Below are 8,166 nucleotides of genomic sequence, written 5' to 3'. Positions count from 1 at the left end.
TTTGGTATTAAAAAAAAAGGGTGAACCGCATTCCTGCCAGGAAACAGGAAGCTTAATCAATTAGGTTTTTGACATGAATAGGATTAAATGAATAAATAAATAAATAAATAAATAAAGAACGTAAGTCTTGTTTTTTTTTTTTTATGCCAGTAAGACGATCATTTATTACAACGAGAGTCCATTTACTTTCAGCATGAATTAAATTCTGGTCAGTGTCCAAGTGCTGATGTATTAAAGTCACTGCAGCGCTAAAGGCGAAAAAAGTATATACAGTAAAATATGAGAACGTAAGCCTGAGTAAAGACTTAAACATTTTTTGGTGTGGATTTATTAAGTAGTTAAATTTTAGCTGTTTAAGTCTACAATACTTACTTGAAACTTGTTTATATATATATATATATATATATATATATATATATATATATATATATATATATATTTATTTAATTATTTATTTATTTATTTATATATATATATATATATATATATATATATATATATATATATAAAATAGCAATCAAAGTCCTACTTTGATTAAAATGCCCCTTGTAACTACATCGATAGAAGGAACAGCAAAAAAAATTTTTTTATTATATATATATATATGAATGATATATTTACGTTTATTTACGTATATTTATTAATGTTAAATAAAAGTGATGTTATGAACAGTTATGTTTGGGATTTAATAATCTACTTTAAAATAATCTACTAATGCGCTACTGTCTCAATGTAAACAAACACCTGCACCAATAGATATGAATTAGAAAAGATAAACTGAATATTTTTACTGGGATTAGTTCATATTTTCACTTTGGCTGAAATAACAGCGCTGAAGTGGTATAAGTGAATTTTAACACGCTGGAGTGGTTTTAAGACAAAACTTCATCTTTATCCTTTTATCTACTTTTTCCATTTCTCATCTGTGATTCACTCTCCGATTACCGAACAGGGAGTGTATTTGTCTGAGCACCAAAGAAGGACAACTTAGTGTAAACAAGGCGTAAGATACACAACCTTACAGAATGGGATTTCTTTGTATTAATAAGTTAGACAGAGAGTTCTGCTGTACAGAGAGACACACAGACATGGACGTGGGCTTCAACCTCAAATAATAATAATAATAATAATAATAATAATAATAATAATAATATCACTGATTATATTAAAGATCAGATCAGATTATTTTTCTATTTTACCTTTAACTATTTCTACAAAATCTTTTCCTGTCTATTTTATTATCTGCCACATAACTGCTCATAACTTTCCTTCTACTCAACATTTTGCTAGATGATGTGACATAATCTGGCACATAACTGCTCATACTGTAACTTCACTTCGACCCAACTTTTTAATTGAATGTGCCTATTTAACTTCAGGCAAATACTAAAGCACTGGCAAACATTCCTTAAATTCTGTTCAGCCAGTTTTGCATGATGCTTTAATAAAATCTGACTGGACAGACATACAGATATGCAGAAAAATGGGTTCTTGCCCTCCAAAGTGTGAAAGCTAAAGCTATCATTGAAGAAGCAAGTTCTGACCAATGTACAGTCAAAACCATTCTTTTATTTATACAGAAGACAAAAGAGATCTGTAAGAGATAGAGGTATGGGAAGATTCACCCAATGTCAGAAAACCTTACACACACACACAGACACGTGGATGTAGGAATATGCATGCAAGCAAAGGAAAAACAACACTTAATAACCTACATACGGTAAACATAATTAAATAAGATCTTTCTACACACAAACAAGCATTACAGTATATAATTTTGCTCTTTTCCAGACAACACACAAAGTTTCTTGTCAGCAAATTTCTCTTTTTTTTTAATCAACCATCTACTGTACCTGTAAAAGCTCCTAACAGATTCTTTAATTAATTGATCTGAGCACTCATAAAGACACAAACCAAAGACATTTTGATGTTTCTACTGTAATAGTGCTTCCTCTGAACTTTGTCTGTCCACTTATACAGTTCAGTTGTTTTCCACTGTCTTTGCTACCTCGTATTAAAATATGTTAATTGTTCAAAAACCTTGTGCATTTGTCTCCTAGTTTCTTACACTTCCATAATTAGTTTTGTCTCATGAATTAATTTTGGGTCAGAGAACCTAACATGACATGCTATTGTAGAAGATTTGTTTGAAGAAGACATTGTGCCTCAGTTTCTCAACCTTTATGACCGTGCTCGGATACACCAAGGGTTTTCTAATGACAAACTTTTAGACAAAGGGGCGGGGTAATCTATCTATCTATCTATCTATCTATCTATCTATCTATCTATCTATCTATCTATCTATAACATTTAAAATAGCAGTGGAAAAAGTACTGAACCCTTGGAATTAGTAACTGGTTGACCCGCCCCATTGGCAGCAATAACCTCAACCAGGCGCTTCCTGTAGCTGTGGATCTGTCAGAACTGCTTCAGCTCCGTCATATTCTTTGGACGTCTCATGTGTACGACTCTCTTCAAGTCATTCCATAGCATCTCCATTGGGTTGAGGTCTGGGCTCTGATTTGGCTGCTCCAAAAGGCCGATTTTGTTTTTCTGAAGCCATTCTGCTGTGGTCTTGCTTCGGCGTTTTGGGTCAATTTCCTGTTGCATCACCCAAGTTCTACAGAGTTTCACCTGACAGACAGACATTCTCACATTATCCTGAAGAATGTTTGGATACACTTGGGAATTCAGGCCCTGCTGCAGTAGAGCAGGACCAAATCATGATGTTTCCCTCCACCATACAGGATTGCGATGATGTTTTTATGATGATATGCAATGTTCTTTTTACGTCAGATGTAGTGCTGTGTCTTCTTTCCAAATAGTTCCAAATCTTAGTTTCAGCAGTGCACAAAATATTTTGCCAACACCGCTGTGGAGTGTCAGTGTGCTCTTTCACAAACTTCAGGTGTTCAGCAATGTTCTTTTTAGTAAGCAGCAGCTTCATTTGTGGTGTCCTGCCATGGACACCCAACTAGTTCAATGTTTTTTGTACTGCAGACTTATAAACACAGTTTATAAAGTTCCAATAATGTCTTCAGATCGTTGGCTGTCACTTTGGGTTGTTTCTTCTCCTCATTGATGAGTCTTCGTTGTGCTATCCAGGTCATTTTGAGTAGCCACAGTTCCAAAGTGTCTCCATTGGCTTTACTGTAGAGTAAAGTCTTTGAAATCACTTTGTAACCCTTTCCAGCTTTATGTACAGTAAATCAACAATGCTTGATCATAGATCGTCTGAAAGCTCTTGTTGGCAAGGCATGGCTCACATTAGTGTATTCTTCTTGTGCAGAGCAAACTCAAAAGGTTTGAGAGGTTTTTTTTTTATCAGTCATACAATCAGTATATATCAGTTATAAATGATCTAAACCCCATTGAGCGGTTGTGGGAGCAGTTTGACCGTATGGTGTGGAGGAAGACTCTATCGAGCGGATCCATCTTGTGGGAGATGCTCCAGGAAGCACAGGGTGAAATCTCTTCAGATCATCTTAAACAGCTACAGTAGAATGCCTTTGGTCTTCCAGGCTGTAATTGCTGCACAAGATGGTATTGAAGGCGAAGTTCGAAGAATACATTCATCATTTCCATCAAAATCATTATTCCTAACTGTTTTAATTTCTGAATGTTGACCAGAGGTCCTACTGTACCACAGTCATAAATGGGGTAAAATAAAATGGTCACCATTGGCCCCCATGGTCCAGAGGGTTGTAGATGGAAATTCAAAATGATAATCATACAGAATACATCTAAAAATGTGTACACACTGTGCGCATGTGTGTGTGTGCATTTGCGTGTGTGTGTGTGTGTGTGTGTGTGAGGAATTGAAATGGTTCGGACGCTCTTATCAAAGCGAGCAGGCGGCGTGGTGTAGAGATCGTTGTCAGCAAGACGTTCAGTCAGGAGAGGAGCCCTCTCAGGACCACACACACACACACACACACACACTTCATTTCCCACTTCCCCTTAGGCTGTAGTCACTTGTCTCGTAGCTCATTGTCACGTCTCGCTCTCTGAGAGTCGACCTTAGCCACAAGTCATCTGATATACTTATATGCCAGTGTTTATATTTAATATTGCCTCCTTATCAAATTCAGTGAAGATAAAGGCGGGAAACGCACACAAACGTGTGTGTGTGCGTGTGTGTGTGTGTGCGCGTGCGTGCGTGTGTGTGTGTGTGTGTGTGTGTGTGTGTGTGTGTGTGTGTGTGTGTGTGTGTGTGTGTGTGTGTGTGCGTGCACATTAGCCAATGGAGCAGCTTTGGACCACAACGTAATGTGTAGTGTGTGTGGGGGCTTTGGAGTCACTGCTAATGGACTGTAAAGGATTTCAACCAGGGCAAAGAGGACATGCTGTACTACCTGACCAGACCTCACACACACACACACACACATACGCACACACACCGTGTAGAAACAGAGTGTACACACACAATGTACACATTGTACTTCTGGAAATTAGGGGCTCAGGGTCATTGTGACTCCTCTCACTGTCACTTTAACACACACACACACACACACACACACACACACACACACGCACACACACACAGTAAATCAGTGTTTCAGCATTGCATCATCAGCTTTATATGCACTCACGAGCACCACAGTGGCACTTGGTTTAGGTCCCTTCACTAAAGTTAAGATGATTTATTTATTTATTTACACAATTGCAGAATTTAAATACTGCTACACATCAAAAGAATTTACGCCATCGATTAGTAAAGCATAATTATTCATGGGTTTGTTTTATGTATGTTTGCACTTTGTTATTAGCAAACTTGGCTATATCAAGCATTGTCTTTAAATAATACAAATAATTTATTAATGTGTAAGAGCAAAAAATAAATTATTGTTTAATGCATATATATTTTCAAAACATTTACAAATCTTTTATGATTAAGCAGCATTTTCACAACTGAAATTATTGCACATTTATGCAGTTTTCAGAAAAACATATGAAACCACAAAATAAGAAAACAGATGTAAAAATAAGATGTTTTTTGTTTAAAATGAAGCTAGAAGTTATCAGCCAAAACATGGTTTTGGTGCTGAAACATGTCTCATCTAGATTAGAAAGTGAATTTTCAGACAGGATCACAGATTTCAGACAACATTTTTCATAATACGTCATTTTTCTTCTTATCTCCTGATCCATGCCTATTTGTTTTTTTAAATATACATACACATTTTTTTTTAGATAAAAGAAGAAACACATTTGCTAAATACAATTTCCTGCCCTTTGATGTCCGTAGTGTCTGTTACTTTTTTGAATTTAAATCTTTCAACGATCTTAACTGTCGTTTAGATGAAACTTGGCCCATTTAGATTCCATATAAATAATTGTTCATATTGCAACATTTTTTTTTCTTTTTAAACTTTTCTCTGGTGCAAAGCACTGAGGTTATGTTTTACTGCCACATAACATACAGTAAGATGTGTTTATTTGGAGAATTTAAACAGAACTACAGTCGTTGGTAATTTGGGGAAAAAATCCTTAATTTTCCACAGAATGCTTCAATTTAAGCCACATTTCTTACAGGTCATATGCTTCTAGAAGCTTACACCACTTTTAGTATTAATACTCATAAATAAATATGAATAATTTGTATTTTTAATTGTTATTGTTTGACATGAGACAGTACAACATTGAAAAATGTAAATTTTTGGACACATATTAAAATCATTTCTCCAGATGGTTGAAGTTAGAATTTTTTTTTTTTTTTGGGAAGCAAGATTGGTCACTTTTTGCATAAATGTCAGAAGTAGCTTCTTTGGCCACACACATTTTTTGCATTATATTTTTACCATAAAAAAATAAAATCTGCCAAAAAAATTTAAAGTGGCTGACTGAAAATTAATAGAGAATATTTTGTGCATGTGTTCTTTGAGTCACAACAATATTAAAAAAGCACAAATTCCAAAATATTATGGATGAAAAAAAAATGGATTACAGTACCAGCTTGGTTTAGAGCATAACATTAGATTGTTCATGATTAAATTAGCATTTATAGTGAATCTGTTACTGGATATAACTTTAAAGATATTACTGATAAAAAAAAAATTGTGTGTGTCTTAGTTGCTCATTTTTTAATTGGAAATTTCCATAAAGTGCTTGTACATCATGCTTTCTTATTTCTTTTTTATTTATTTATTTATATTTCATTTATATATTTTTGGTGTACAGTATCAGTCAAAAGTCTGAAAATACCTTCTAATTTAATGTTTTCTTGTTTGTTGTTTTCTTGTTTATTGCAATTTATCTTCTCTAACGATACAGGAGATTTCAAAACTAGGAATGACATAAAAAAATGTACTATAATTAAGCAAAAACACCAACAACACTCACACACTTTATTCTGTATTCAGGATCACGGGGGGCTTGGAGCCTATCCCAGAAGACTTAAGGTACACCCTGGACAGGGTCCCAATCCATCCCAGGTCACACACATACACACTATGGGCAATTTGGGAACACCAATTAGTTTAATCTGTATGTCTTTGGATTGTGGGAGAGGTAACCCGAGTACCCAGAGAAAACCCACCAAGCACTGGGAGAACATGCAAACTCTATGCACTCAGAGATGGGAATCGAACCTGGACCCTTGAGGTGCAAGGTGACAGTGCTAACCACGACACCACCGTGCCGCCTCGACCATTTTTGTGGTCATTTAAATATGCAATTTAGTATTAATAAAATGTTGCTAAATGGTACTAAATGTTGTCTTTTAAAAATATCAATCATGCTTTGATTGCGGAACAAATTGGAACAAAGGCTAAGAAAACTGTTAAAATATATTATAAAGAGAACTATCTCAAAGATATTTCTGTTTATAACACAATACAAACCTAACATAGTACAAGCATGTTTAAAGCAATTTTAATTAAAATAATTACAACATTTTTGCAGCTTTAGTAAATGTAGGGTATTCGTCATTTTTAAATGATTGTTTTTGTTATTTGAATGCAATTTTAAAGAAATTTCCAGCTCTTAATCTTAGCACCAAGGTCATTCAACACATCTGATATTTGTGCATATACTGTGAATAATAATAATAATTGTCTGCTCTTGCTTTATTAGCTGTGCTTTTACGGCACGATCACTGTAGAATTAATAGTAACGACAATGTGGAGGGTCACATAAATTCACAGAGATCATTTACTTCACGAGCTCGTTCGGCTGACCCAAGCAGCTTCCCGTTAGAACACACAGTTATCAAAGTCACGATTATGCACGATTTTGCACTTTGTTTTCGAAGCAGTGTGATTTATTACAGATCCAGTGACCCCATTTAGTGGCATGTTCTGTAATTAAGCATGTTACAGCCTAGAATATCCAACTGTGAAGAAGTTAGTGCCCCCCATGTACAGTTTTCTGTATGCTTTAAAATATTCAGAAACAACACAGATAGCTTGATTACAAAAGAAATAAACCTCAGATTGAAATGTTTGTTTTATATTAAAATATTATTCTAAATATCAAATGAGAAAATGAGTAAAACAAAAGAAGTTATGATGTGTGCAAATTTAAATATAAGACTAAAAAACACAACATTAAACAAAAATTGAGTCATGTGCTTGAGCATTGTTTGCTACGTTGTTCGGAAATTTGATTGATTTCTCATCAGTAACGCGAAGCTAATTTTAATTCTACCTCTAAGTGATAGAAGGTCGGTTTCGAAACGTCCTCCTCACCCAGGGTTTATGCCCCAGCAGAGATGTCAACATCATATTACAGGTATTTAAGCACCTTACAAATGACCCAGCTGTTTTGTCTACGTCCTTTTCGAAACGCGTCGTAAATTTCAGCCTGACAGAGCGGAAAGTTTTATAGCGCCAGCGAGTGAAGGTCATCAAAGCTTTGCATGCTACTTTAGAGTGATGCATGGCGTGTTTGAAAGACGGACAGCTTTGCAGCTGAGGACTGATCGCTATCTGTTTATCAGCACTTTGACTTCTAAGCCGCGACTCGAGTAGTGGATTTGAGCTTGTTGCCAAAGAAAATACTGCAAAAAAAAAAAAAACTAACGGAAATGCATTTTAGTTATAGAAGGGATTTATTTGTGGTCGTGTTATCTTGCTATCACCCAGATGAGGATGAGTTCCTTTTTGAATTTTGAGGTTCCTCTCAAGGTTTCTTCCTCGTATCATTGCAGTGACTTTTTTCCTTGCC

Source organism: Clarias gariepinus, chromosome 20 (assembly GCF_024256425.1).
Source record: "Clarias gariepinus isolate MV-2021 ecotype Netherlands chromosome 20, CGAR_prim_01v2, whole genome shotgun sequence".
In the NCBI taxonomy this organism is placed as follows: Eukaryota; Metazoa; Chordata; class Actinopteri; order Siluriformes; family Clariidae; genus Clarias; species Clarias gariepinus.
The sequence above is the reverse complement of the archived record's forward strand: the minus strand, read 5'-3'. Positions refer to the sequence as shown.